Source organism: Silurus aristotelis (genome assembly GCF_946808225.1).
Source record: "Silurus aristotelis genome assembly, chromosome: 5".
NCBI lineage: Eukaryota > Metazoa > Chordata > Actinopteri > Siluriformes > Siluridae > Silurus > Silurus aristotelis.
This window is the reverse complement of record NC_139578.1, coordinates 34261589-34276345: the sequence shown is the minus strand read 5'-3', so window position 1 is coordinate 34276345 and position 14757 is coordinate 34261589. Positions and strand designations below refer to the sequence as shown.

Genomic DNA, 14757 nt, shown 5'->3' with positions numbered 1-14757 from the left:
ATCAGAAATAATACTGTATGTGGACGATGTACTCTGCTTCAAGGACTGTACAAGAACATGAAAAGGAAAAGGTCAGAACCTTCAAGGATCAGAAAGCAAGCTTAGGAAAGGCCCAGATCATGCAAAAAAAAATTATTCCAAGGTTGAAAGAACAGTCACCAAAGACAGAACTAATGCTATTAGAGACGCTTCTGAACCCAAAACAGTTCAAGAATTACTGAAGTGTTTAGGACTCTGTAACTACAACAGATCATGGTTAGAAACATACATGAAAATTGCTCATCCTCTTTATGACATATTAAAGGGAAATCCACGTTCCAATGAAAGAATCCCCCTGAGTGAAGACCCCTGTACAGCATTTCAAAGATTTTAAAGACTTTAAGTGAAGCACCTGCTATTGGAATAGCTTACACAGGGAGGTGACATACCTTTCACCAGGTGCATAAAGGAGAAAGACAGAAATATGACAGCTCTGTAACAGGTCGTGGGATGACTGAGGGTACCTTCTCTCTTGAGAGAGGAAATGGTCAGGAGAAACACAGTCTAAACTGTGAGAAACCTCCAAGGCACCTTGGCCAACTATTTGAAGAGAAGCTCCAAAGGGGCCTCCAAAAAGATGACCAAATCCCACACATGCACTGTAGGTCATGCTGCATCCCTCAGCCTCCGGGTACCGTGGAGAAAACACATCACAAATGGGTTTCTACCCAGGGACTGTCCCACAGTGTGGGCATGATATGCTGCAATGGAAAATGCCTAGACTTTTGGAATGAGCCAACCCTGGTGAACTGTTCCTGAAGGAATTCCAGCACTGGGCCAACCAGAGAGTTAACTGGATACAATTGGTGCAGATCGCACCATGTCATGAAGAGGTGCCATCTCACGGTGTACAACCTCCTCATGGAGGGAACTCTGGATTGAAGAATGGTCATTGAACGAACAGGAGGGATGGCATACAGGCACCGCCTGAGCCATGCCTGTGCCATGGCATCTAGCTCTAGAGAGTCTGGGGGTGTAAGTGAGAAGCAGAGGGGACAATGCAACGTCTCTTGAGTTGCAAACAGGCCCACTTGAGCTTTGTAAAATTTTTCCCAGATCTGCTCCACCATATGGGGGTGGGGTCGCTGTTCCCTGGGCCTTAGCTCTTGCCTCGAGAGGGTGTCTGCTGCCTTGTTTAGATGGCCCAGGATATATGCTGCCCTAAAGGAGTGCTGCTTCCCCTGGCCCCACAGAAGAATCTGATGTGCCAGCTTGTAAAGGAGGCGCGAGCGCAGACCACCCGGGTGTTTGATATAGGAGACCACAGAGGTGTTGTCCGAACATACCAACACATGATGGCTGAAAAGGTCGGGAAGGAAGTAAGGTGGAGCTGAACGCATTCGCCGACAAGAGAAAATAAACGGCAAAAGGCCTACTTCTGAAACTTGCTAGCGAGCGCTGGGCCCAGCAGGTTGGGAAGGAGAAAAAAACAAGCCCGTCTCCAGACTCTCTGCTAGGTCCATCTGCAACCCCCAGGAACTAGCACGCTGCAGAAACAGAAGAAACATGGGGCCAAAAAAGAGTGCCCAGCGGTAGCAGAGCATTTGCATAGACATGCAAGCGCAATCTGCATATTCGGCTCCCTCGGGAACTCCCAAGCAAGCAACGCACAGGCTGTGTGTATCTACCCCATAACATAGTGGGGGCAAGGAGGAACACACAGGTGGAAAGTGTGCTTTCTGTTGCTGCTTGCTTTTTGACGAACACAAACACACAGAACACCCCCTGAACAAAGAGACGCAGCTCCAGCTTTACTCCACAGTTTTTTTATAGCTTCATTGGTCGTGATGTCACTCTGCCGGTGATGCTTTCCATTGGACTAAATACACATGTGATTCAGAGCGAGGTGAGTGACAGGTGTCTCGTCCAATGATCTGTAAGTACCTACCATTTCCGGTTTGTCTGGCTTGTCGTTGTGTTTTTTGGATTTGTTAATGTGTTTCGTGCAACGATTCAGACAAACCGGAAAAGGTAGGTATAGTTTGTGAATGGAAACTTACAGATCATTGGACAAGACACCTGTCACTCACCTGTATATCTTGACTGACAGGTGTCTTGTCCAATGATCTGTAAGTTTCCATTTGCAAACTATACCTACCTTTTCCGGTTTGTCTGGCTTGTCGTTGTGTTTTTTGGATTTGTTAGTGTATTCTAATTTGTTAATTTGTTTTCGGATTTGTTAATGTGTTTTTGGATTTGTTGTTTTGTTTTTGAATTTGTTATTTTGTTTTCGGATTTGTTAATGTGTTTTGCACTTCTCGGCCACCGTAATATATTATGTTATGAATGGAAGAAAATAATATATTATTTTATGAATGGAAGATAGAGCAAAATTACATGATGATATATCTGGCAATATGGTACTCAAACTGTTGCCCCTAAATGCTTTCTACCTTATTTAGCCACACAAATTCACTCCCTGGTCCATGTAGGTGAAGACAAAATTATCCAAAGATTTTATCAAGTATGGTGGAATCCCAAGTTCCGCAGACAAGGTCAACATGTCACTCAAAACCGCAAGACAGTTCAGAAGAACAATTATGGAACTATATTCAAAACTCCAGCAGTGAGAACACCAGCACCACCTGGATCATTTAGACATCTTCAGATGCTCCACACTTCCAAGAGTGTGAGGTTTCAAGATGTACTTGTCATAGACAAATTCTCAAGATGGGTAGAAGCGTTTGCAACTAAACATGGCACAGCAACACACAGGTCAAAGACATTATTCCATGGTGGGGGTTACCAGAACTTATAGATTTTAAATACATTTGGGAAAATCTGGGAACACATTTCACAGGTGCAGTGTACTGCAATAGAATTATGCCAAATATGAAACATCCAGTGGTAAACATTACACTGCCAATACAGAGTACAAACCTACAAACATAGAGGCTGAACCAAATTATAAATAACGTTTATCAAAAAGTCACTAGGAAGGGATTCCCTGGCAAGAAGCCTCACCCTCTGTACTCTGCAGAATTCGAGTGACACATACAAGAAAACTTGACTAAGCCTGTTGAGATCATCACAGGTCGTTCACAAACCTCAGAGACTACCATTGGAATCAAGGTGGGAAGGTCCATTTCATGTTCTTTTAGTAACTAACGCAGCAGTTAAGTTTCATTTAATTTTATCTTCTCCCGCTTATCCGTAATTCGGGTCGCAGGGGCAGCAGTCTAAGCAGATTCCCCAGACACTTCTCCGTGTCCAGGGATCGGGCTGTCAAGGCCCCCGCCTTCGACTGCTGCCCAATCCTCTCTGCACCGGTCCTTTAGGGTCCCTCCTGCAGGTGGTGAGCCAACGGGAAGGCGGCCCCACGTGGCTCCGACGTCACGGTCCTTGGTTTATTGTTCTCGTAAGGGTCCTCTGGAGCATAGAGGGGCTCAAGGGCCCAAGAGTGGCAGCTTGGCGATACCGGGGCTTGAACCCCCGACCTTCCGATTGGTAACCCAGCGCCTTAACCGCTGGAGCCACCACTCCCCCCAGTTAAGTTAATATGAATAAATAAATGGATTAATGTGAACCATTGCAAATACATTAATATGCCTAGAGATTAGGGACAGATGGCAGTTGTGTTTTTCAGAATCCAGATATGGCGGAACTAGGGTTTTTAGGCTCTAGCTTGTCACCTGAGGATGAAGACATTAACATTCCACCACTGATAAACAATATAGAGTCCTACCAACATTCAATAGGGACAGCTTAATTGGCAGCTAGGCATGATTTATTTAAAATATTTTCTTGGAAAGATGAGTTCCCCTTTGCTCTTGTGTGTGATTACAGGTGTTCCAGTGTTACAGAGGAAGAGCAAAGACATTCAATGCTTGGATCCTATTGCGCTGGCCACCAAGACGAACATGCCTGAACATACACAGAGCACAGCAACATCCGCCACTTCCAAAAGATTGCAACATCGAAAAATAATAATAAAAAAAGAACTTAAGCATTCAAGAGAATTCAAGAGTTCCATGAACTCTTATTCTGTTGTCTTAAGTAATTGAGCTTGTATACAGAATGGCGTATTCATGATTAATAAAAAGTTTCATTTGTGATAAAAAATGATAAAAAAAAAATGGGGGAATTGAAAGATTATGAGTATCAATAATAAAATACATTTACATTGAGGCTGCCTCTTAGATACAAATAGCTGTGTCTGTGGGAGTTTTATCAAGATGGCCCATACAGGTGATGGGTGTGGGCCAGACGACACACACAATGGACATTCAGTTTTGTGTATTGAGGACCCTCCACAGGAAGTTGTTATCCTTATCCTTATAAGTCCTTCTGTACTCTTGTATAAAGATCCGTCTCACCGACAGATCTTGGTTGCAGATATTTTGAAGAATGAAAAGCTAAAACGCTGTTGAAGACCCTCTACACTGCTACCTTCAAAAAATTCTTCTCCCCACAAGAACTCTGGTCAAGCTTACTTCTTTTATGTATTAGAGGAATCTAATACATTGGCGAGCCACCCAAACCAAATACAGCCAAATCTAACATAGACTAGGCCTCCAAATCCCCAGATCTCAAACTAATGTCATAGAGGCTGCCAAACACTACAGATACCTTCAGAGTGTCAACGCTGTTCTGTGGGACAAAAAGCAGCCACAAACTATGAGGTAGATGGTTTTAATGTCATACATTTTAATGTGCATATTTCATAGTCCAAAGGCTTAATCAGAAATTGTTTCATGCTGCACTTTCACCCCTTCACAGATGCAACAACCCCTTTAACCCTCACCACTGGTCACTAGCTTCTCTCTCTCTTTGGTGGAACTGACTGCCCTTTCTTGCCCCTCTCTTTTCTTCTCTTACAGAACAATGCTACGGTTATCTTGAAAGAATTAAAACATGTTCTAAAACGAAACTTAAGGCAAACTGCCTGAGATTTCACTTACAGTTGCTGCATGTTCCAGACTCAAAGTTGACTTGATTTGTTTTTCTCATTTTGTCTCTCATAGTTAAAGTGTACCTATGATAAAAAATTACAGGCATCTCTGATCTTTTTAAGTGGGAGAACCTGCACAATTGATGGCTGACTAAATACTTTTTTGCCCCACTGTACACATGAAAGCATTTTATCTTCTACAATGGCATTCTAGTTAAAGAGACAACTTTGCTCAATTGAAAATCCATCTAAAGATTTGATCCAAACCTGTTTTCAGTGAACTGTACAAATCTAAATCTGTACAAGGAAAACTGTTGCCACCGCATATAAACACTTGCTTAAAATGACAAAATATCAATATTAGCTCTGCCCACTTCACAATCAAACTGTCGTAAATCTCTAAAGAGCTGAGTTTTGGGTCATGGTTGGACAGAAAAATTCTAACCTTTGTAAATATATGTACATATTTGGGTGGTTGTATTCACTGGTAGTAAGGGTGTGGCTGCCATTGATGGGTGTGTTCCCTGTAAAATTATGGGAGTTCAGTTAAGTTTGTCTTTCATTTTGTGTTTTCTTTTTGTAGGTAATTTAGATTTTGTAAAAAAATTTTTTAAAAAGGTTCCTGAGAAGAAGTTTTCTTGAGTTGTAAAAGGAGTTACGTTATACTTAAACGAGTTTGTATTGTGTCCCTACATTTTAAAATTATTAGTGTAGTTGTCAGGGTGGCGATCACGACACACAAGCGGAAGTAACTCAATCATCGTTTATCAAACACGAGACACATACAAGTCATGAGAGCCACCATGGGCGAGTTATCCGCTCGGGACGAGTAATCCAACATGGAAAGCGATGTCTGGAAAATGAAAGTAAACTCCGATGGCAACGAATAATCCAATACGGAAACGGAGTTGGGAGACCGAACCAGCTGGAAAGGCTGGAAAGGCTGGTTGTCCGGGATCCAGGCGATCACCAGCATGACCTTCAAGAACCGACAGCCTGTGACTCGAGAACGGGAGTTTATATAGTCCTCTCCTAAACGAGCCACGGCTGTTGGGAATCAGAGCCGGCCCGGCATAACGAGGCAGCATGACTGCTGCCGAGGGGGGCGTGGCAGGGGGATCCCTGACCGCTACCGAGGGGGGCGTGGCAGTCGTATGAGCTGTATTGCTTCTGATTTATAGTCATTAAAGCAAGTATCTGTTCTTTTATTGGCTGATTTGGCCATGTGAGAATTGACTGTATGCTTCTGTGAAAATGGTGAGCCAGAGCCTGTAATTTTGAGGCATATTACTGGAAATTCAATCTTGACCAGATTGCATGTAAGGATTTCCTCCATTTGCACCCAAGCAATTACTTGCAACTTGTACACACCAGGGTAGCAAAAGTTCAGAACAAAAAAGGCTACTTATATTACACATATACAGTGTTGGGCAGTAACGTGCTACTGTAACTCAGTTACTTTCGACAGTAACTAATACTGTAATGCATTACTTTTCAAATAAAGTAACTCCGTTACCGTATGGTGCGTTGTCCGTTACTTTTATAAAATAATTTCATTTTGGCTTAAGTGTACATTTACATTTGCGGCATTTAGCAGCATTTAGCAACACCCTTATTCAGAGCGACATACAAAAGTGTAGCCTACAGTCTAACCTGTTTACAGCAGCGACGCATTGTAGGATTGGTGGATGAACCACTGTAAACACGAAGAAGACACACTGTGGGCGTGTCTCCGTTTATTCAGGTCTGTGCAGCAGTAATGGCGAGGAAAAATGTGGAAATATGCTCATTATTTCACTTTAGTTGAAATAAGAGCATAAAGACAAAAACTTTTAAGTCAAATGTAATCTGTGTGTTTCTGGTTCGAAGCTCGTATCTACTGCGATAAACAGCAACTCCAATCTGTTGAAGCTCCTCCAGAAACTCCATGCCTCGACAAAGCTATGCGCTAACCCGGTGTTCTGTTCTACATTGTTGATAGTTTTCATACTTCAGCTGTTAAAGGAACATGTTTAAGAGCTCAACACAACAGCTTTTATGATGCAGAAGCCACTTTAGTGTTTGATTGTAAATATATTATTCAGCTTGTTTTGTTGTTTATTTCAGAAATCCTTGTGATATATTCAGTTTGTGCTGCTCTGACTTTAATATAATAGTGTTTGCAAATTACTTTATGTTTAAGTCAGTTTTGTGTTTTTATAGACCATAACACATAAAAGGGCATTAATGGAAACATTAAAAAACATTCATTAAAAAATTACCTAAAAAGTTACTTTTAACAGTAACGCATTACTTTTTAGTGTAAATAATCAACTTAGTAATTGAGTTACTTTTTGAATGAAGGAAAGAGTAACTGTAACTACACTGTAAAAAATTATTTTGATGGGCCAATAGTGTACCATTTACTTAGTATGTAAGTCAGCACGTTTAATTATATAATAATAAGTAAAATTAACCCACACTACATAATTATTTATAGTAATAACTGCAAACTAAAAAAACTTTGTAATATATACCCAAAAACGTTGGCCTGTCTGTTAGAGCAAGAGCTTTTTGTGGCACATGTTCGTTGGGCGAGCTGGATTGTGGAAGTTGACTACATGGTCAAGCTTCAGTGCTGACAGTAAGAGAACTTTTTAGCCTGCATATTTATCATGTAATAAAGAAAACGGGCACTTAGTTAGTTTTATCTGTCATAAGATTGTGCTCATTGTTCTATGTAAGACGAGGAGTTCGCGTATAGCTTCGGACATCGGTCATAGCGAGCTAGCTAAAAACACATTTTCTCTTGTACTAATGTTAAAAATGTGCTTTTTCCGCATTATTAAAGTGCTAATGGTACTGCAAGAACGCGATTTCTAAACTTTTACCCATGCTATTATATTCTAATCTACGTTTTTAACCCTTAAGTTACCGAGAGCTAGATAGTAACATAGCTAACTCAGATAGCTAGCTGTGTGTGACGCCATTAGCCAATGTTTAGGCTAACTGAAAGTTTACCAGAAAGCACATTTAAATGTTAAAATGTAGGTGTTGTGGGTAATACAAAAAGTTTGTTAAGCTTTAGCTACAGCATTTAAAATATAATTTTAAAGTTGTGCTTAGGAAATGACGTTCGTCACGATAACAAATGTTATTTTAATGTTAAAAAAAATAGACATATGGATGCGAATGTCAGTTATTTAATATCATAGCAGTTTAATTTTTAATTCAGCAATTGTGCATAAATAAAGCCTACAATTGTCCACTTTATTATACAAAAATCCTGAGTAGGCTTAATTTATGCACAATTGCTGAATACACTATAGTGTTGAAATCTAAAACATTGTTTTGTTTTGTTTTTTAATTATGTCCATAGCCCCTTGTTGAAAAGCACTAATTTATATTAGTACAAACTACCTACCTAATTGACACATTTGCACACATTTTTCTGTTATGACATGAATATGACTGACTTTAAGATGTGCAGCCATGAATTATGATTAGTTCAATGCCATATATGTGTCAATATTTAAGAATTGTTATAATGTTATGTTGAAATGTTAAATGGAATGTTGCAAATGTAAATGTTTATACCAGTCTGCATGTGTCTGTCTATAGGAATTGGAGTTTACTGTACAAGTTGGATCATTTGTCTGTATGAGCTTAATTTGCCTGCCTTTGACTGTTAAAGTAAACTCAGCTAAACTCAACATTGAAAACTCTAAAGTTAGGAATATTTTATTACAAATGAATTGGCTGTGCAAAATATGTAATTTCACAACATTAAAACGATTGGACCTATTAAAACACTAGATTAAAAAATGGGCATTTTGGTCGAACCCAGTCCATACCCTGTCTCCATTTTGACTGTCCTTGCACATTTAGGACATGGGGTGCATTACTGACACATTTTTCCAGGTATCACCCACAGACAACTAACCCAAACCAGCTTCTTTCCTTCACATGTCTAGTGTGTAGTTCAATTTTTTTTCCACACTGAAAGACAATATTTTGAACACATTGGTGGCCACCTCAGAAAATTTGAAACTGTGCCTTGTGTTTTTTAAAACTATGATTACAAGACCAATATATATACAACATACCACAGTCATAAGAGTAGGAAATCTTTGCCAGCTAAACCCTTTGTGTTCTGCTTTAGGGGTGGATGGTACACAGTACAGAAGAGAGCAATTTATTAAGGAGCATTTCGAACTGATTGAGCCAACTGAGTACATGCTTGATGATAGTAGGAGAAAAACATTCCAGTATGTACCAATTCTCCCATTGCTCTCACAACTTTTAAAAAAACAGACACATTCAAGACACAGTATTAAAGAATAGGCAGCCATTTGATATTTCTTTAGGATACAGGTCATTGTATGATGGATCTTTTTTCAGAGAAAACAGTTTTTTATGTGGAGATGAACCTAGACTCTCACTCATTTTTTACATAGATGAGTTCGAAATTTGTAACCCTCTTGGGACATCACGCAAGAAACATAAAGTGACAGCTGTGTACTGGGTGATTGCAGACATTCCTGCCACCTTGCGATCTACACTAACCTCCATTTGCTTGGCCATTCTTTGTAGGGCAGATGATGTGATGCAATATGGATACCCAAAGATTTTGGAGTCACAGCTAAGAGATTTAAAATCCTTGGAAGGTGATGGTATTTTTGTGGCAGGTCTCGGCAAAGTGGTCAAGGGTACTATATTTGCTGTAGTAGCTGATAATCTTGCAGCTCATTCTATTGGTGGGTTTGTTGAAAGCTTTTGCTCTTCAAACATTTGTCATTTTTGCATTGGAAAGCGTTCTGACATCCAGGAGCATGAAGTAGCAGAAGGAGTGTTTCCTTTAAGGACAAAGTCTAATTAGAGTTTGCATGTCAAGGCAGCGTTGTCTGACAGTGATGAAGCTCATTATTGTGGAGTAAAAAGACAGTGTCCAATCTCTGATAGACGGAGTTACTTTCATGCCACATCAGGTTATCCCCCTGATGTTTTGCATGATTTGCTTGAAGGGATTGTTTCTTTTTGAATTGGCACTTTGTCTGAATGTGTTTATTAAAAACAAATACTTTTCTATTCAGGAGCTCAACTGGTCAATCCGCCAATTTCCTTACAAGTGGAATGATAAAAACCAACTGTCCACAAAGTGTTCCCTTGACCTTTGTTTTTCACGTTAGAGTGTAGGAGGCAATGCACACGAAAACTGGTGCTTACTGCAGATACTACCTTGTGTGATCGGTTGCAAAGTACCAGAAAATGATGCAGCATGGCAGATTTTGATGACCTTGAAAGACATTGTTGAGCTTGTCATGGCTCCTGTGCACACAGAAATGTCGATAGGATACATGGAAAGCAAGATCACTGAGCACCGTTATAGGTTTTTGTATGTGTTCCCAAAAGAGAAATTGAAACCTAAACATCATTTCCTTGAACATTATCCATGGCTTACAACTGCTTTTGGACCACTTGTGAGTTTTTGGACCATGCGTTTCGAAGCGAAGCACAGATTTTTTAAAAGGATTGTGAGACACAAAGGGTCTTTCAGAAACATTCTGTTGACAATGGCACGAAAACACCAATCAGTGGTTGCATATCACATAAATAATGCTGTTATCCAAAGGCAAGCACTGTTGGTATCCAGAATGACACAAGTGGCAGTTGATGTTCTTAAAGACAGCATTAAGGAGTTGCTTGCAGGGAAGTGTCCCAATGCAGTGGTCTTGAACATGACAAAGAGGGTTACCATTTTAAGGATTTCATATTGTGTTGGGATGTTGTTGCCTTTTGGATCAACAGGAGGGTTGCTAGACTTTGGAGAGATACTTCAAATAATCATTGTTCATGAAAGTCCTGTGATTGTTCTGAAGTTGCTCAGTGGGTGGTACAATGAGCACCTGAGGAGCTTTACAGTAGAGCCTACAGGAAATATTGAAATACTTTAACATTCAGATCTCGAACATGCTTACCCCTTGGCTGCATATAATACAGCAGATGGTCGAATGGTATTCCTGAAACGCTTCATTGGCACTTAAGAGTAAGTACTGCAAATCATGATTCCTCTAATATTGTGTTTCACCATGGCAATGTAGGTTATTATAAGAGCTTCTAAATAGGTTGTTACTCTGCCGATGTTGCAGAATCGCAGTTTTGGAGTAACCAAGAAACCTCTCAAATTTTAACCAAATGCAGTCTCTTCTTTTTCCTTCTCTTTACAGCTGATGACAACACATCCACACCAATCAACACTCTGAACCACAATGTCAGTCCAGTTGCGAGTCATTATAGAAGAACACAATGTGCGAAAGTTGACACTTCCATTGGGGATTCCTGATACTAGGGAAGATCTTGTTTCAATAATTGTTGAAACACTCCAATTACATGGGGAACATGGATTACTTTATGAAGACTTCAAAGAGAGGTGGCCAGCTTTATTCACTGAGACTCAAGTAAGAATAATTATATTTGTTATTGTTTGACACTAATGTATTTATAAACGGCAATAGTTTCCAACCTTTATTCCTTCATACACCTATCATACACCTAAATGTTTAATTTTGTCCGTTTACTTATTAACTAGATCAAAGAGGAGTTCCGTCGGATAACAACTATTTCCCTGGAAGAAACATTCATGTTTAAGCTTGACAGTTACACACCCTGTCTTCTGCAGCTGATGTGTCCCAAAAGAGGTGCTGTTGGTACCAGGATGCGCTCTCTCCTTAACACTGTAAATGAGGTATGTTTTTTGTTCAAATAGTCTCAAAAGTGCAAACACTAATTTGTAGAAAAAAATGCTGGTCATTAAAATGCATCTCTTTACAGTCTCAGAGTATTGAGAATAAAAGGGATGCAGTGCTCTCCTGCCTCATTGAGTTCCTAGGGGGAGCCGCAGGAAGAGCTCTTCCAAGACTCCCAGGTAAGTTACAAAATGACCAATATACACAAGGTGTTTACAGACAGCCTCATAAACAAACAATTTTCTCATTTACAGCATGTGGTTAGATTGATAAATGTTATTGGGTTCAAGCATTACATTTTTCTCTTAACTTATTGCTTGCATTAAAGTTTATTGTTGTTTATTTCTACCAGTTAAACATGAAAAATGACTGGGAGGGCCAAACAGAACAAACTATGAAGGTGCTTTTGATCCATAATCCCATAGCTGAGGACGATCCAGTAGATGTATCTATTGTGATAGATGGCATCCAAGTGATCAGTGGGTGTGGATACAAAACCAAGGCATGCATGTTGTTGATAGGATTAATCTATGCCCTGAACCTTGAATATCCCAAGAAGCTCAAGAATACTTTTGTGTCAGAAAGTTCAGGTTATAGGATCCAAGGCAGATGCAAAAGGAGCAGGGGAGAAAAGCTGTGCAGAGCCGAATCGGGAAGTCGATTCAGGGAGCCGATTCAGGGAGCCGATCCTACGCGGAGGGCGAGCCGGAAGCGGGGGCGCGTTCAGCGCGAGCCGGAAACCTAAACGCGCGTTCAGCGCGAGCAGCGCCGAGCCGGAAACCGGAGGACAGAATAGTCAGGTCAGAAACAAACAAACAAACAAAACAGAGAATACGCTGGAGAGTGTTCAGGGCAAGCCTAAAGCCAATCTGGCACTGACTGGAGGAGTCAGGCGTCCTTATAAGTGCCAGAAAATTAGACGCCAATTCCGTGCAGCTGGTTGGGAGGGGGTGTTTCCTCGGTGATTGAGGCGGTAATGCCGGAAGTGCACAGGCGGGCTGACACTTTTGAAGTATTTCAAAAACTTCTTTTGGAGCTAGATGGAGGCAAGTGTCTCAAAAAAAAAAAAAAATTCCTGATCTACTGAGTCTGATAACTTTTTAATGTTATCAGTAAGTTTACCTTCCTGATTCAATAATGGTTAGTCTTATTGGTTAATTAATAACAGCAATTATGAAATAAATAGAAAAAATACAATGGTGTTAATAATACTCACTTTTAATAAGTAATGAATTGTCTAATATTATGAATAGATTTTACCTCATTTTAATTGCCCTGTTATAGCTGATTTATTTCGGTACTCTTTATGAACAGTATAGGGTGAAATTTACCCAAACAGACTGAATGCAAATTGTTACCTCACATTTTTTGGGTCGATTCTAAAAGGTAATTTTGTACATTGTATTTACTATTTTTTAGTAACAGGCACAACACTGCACTTATACATACCACATACCACGGGATCAGGACGAGTTTTTGATATTTATTATACAAAACCTGAACTCTGTGTTGGGTAGCACTTGTTTCATTTACATTCACTGATGCTTTCATGCATTTATATATATATTTTTTTTTCGTGCGCACGCGAGAGAGAGAGATTATTACATTTAATTTTAATTCCCTTATTTAAGATAGGAAAAATTGAATGTAAAAAAAATATTAAATAATTTATGGATTTATTCGAAAAAAAAAATAGATATGTTTGATTTTATTTTTGACTTTTTTGACATTTCTTTGTTCATTCTATAAATCTGTAGCCAAAGTTTGACAATAAAGCAACCATTCGATCTCACGACTCTTCCACAAAGCCTCTCCCTCAACTGCTGTTTATACCTTATATAGTCAAAGATCTCATGTATGTATTATGTGAGTGTTCTTTGAAGATCCTACATTTGTATATAAAGAAGTCACATGACTTTTAGTCCTTTCTGGTTTCTCAGCCACATACTGAGTAAATATTTACTTTCAAATCAAATTTCATTTGTCACACACATACATACAGAGTACGACATGCAGTGAAATGCTTTGTGTGACTGTCCAACATTTAAACATAAAAAAGAATAGAATTAAGGATAAAAAATAATAAGGTAGATAAATAAAAAGTATAAACTATAGAAAATATATGAAAATACTTTAAAAGGTTAATCTGATGTGTTAGTGTTTTTTTAGCAATATTAAAATCTCATATTTTACAATATGAAGGTCACATGACCAACAATGCAAATGGGTTTATAAATGCTAATCTTCCACAATGTGTGTGTGGGTTTTTTTTTTACCTCTGGTCTGAATAAAATTTCTAAAAAATCATATGAATGAAATGTATTTATCTGTTTATTTTGTATTATTATTATTATTATAGAATAAAGCTGGTACTCACGTTCTTGTGCAGCAGTGGAAGGTTTGCTGGTCTTCTGCAGAAATGTGTGGAGGGTAAAGTCTCTCCTTTTTATTGCTACAGCAGTCCCTGGCCTCTATGCTATGGGAGAATCACTGTGATTTCCTGGAAATGCTCACTTTCAGACATGGCCACAGGAAGTGAGGGTGCTGGGGGTGTTGCAGCACCCCCTATTGGCGAGAGAGAGATTTTTTAAAATGAAGGCTATTAAAAATATTTTGCACAATTTATAAATTCCTTCTGAATATTTTAGGAAATGATTTTGACACACGTAGGCTATTAAGTGTATTTTGGATTTTAATTTAATTATTTTAATGATATTGATTTTTCAGGTTCATGTGTAAAGCGCGTTTCACACGCGCGGGTGATTTGAGTTTGGCTTTCTCTGGCAGCGCGCACACATAGCCTAAATGCCTTGCCCTTGTGGAAGATCAAATTAGCTCTTCATACCTTTTACAACAACATGAAGATATCAGAAGAAGAGATCGGTGGTCTCTTTCCTGCTCGTGTTCCACATCCCTCTCAAAGTGCAGAGCGGGAGGCTATAACGCGTCTTTGTGTGGAAATATACAACTGTTTTTTTAATGGATTCAACTTTATTATATTATGTAAGTTACCAGTATTTACTGATATTTATTTCAATGCTTTACAGACTTTAGTGTGTTGTTTCTTTGTTTTTTTTTGTTTATTATTTCAAAACAACCCCC

At 39.3% G+C, this 14757-nt stretch overlaps 1 protein-coding gene and 1 long non-coding RNA gene across 2 annotated transcripts in view; one reads left to right on the top strand and one right to left on the bottom strand.

Annotated features, from left to right (window-relative positions):
* The window catches only part of LOC310725889 (uncharacterized protein), a 537758-nt gene that overhangs the window by 404933 nt on the left and 118068 nt on the right, over positions 1-14757 (bottom strand). The gene's annotated exons all lie outside the window — the stretch shown is intronic.
* LOC310725949 lies at positions 11328-12212 on the top strand. Its single transcript, XR_014533586.1, has 3 exons — positions 11328-11367; positions 11499-11654; positions 11741-12212. It is a non-coding gene; the product is annotated as an uncharacterized lncRNA (long non-coding RNA).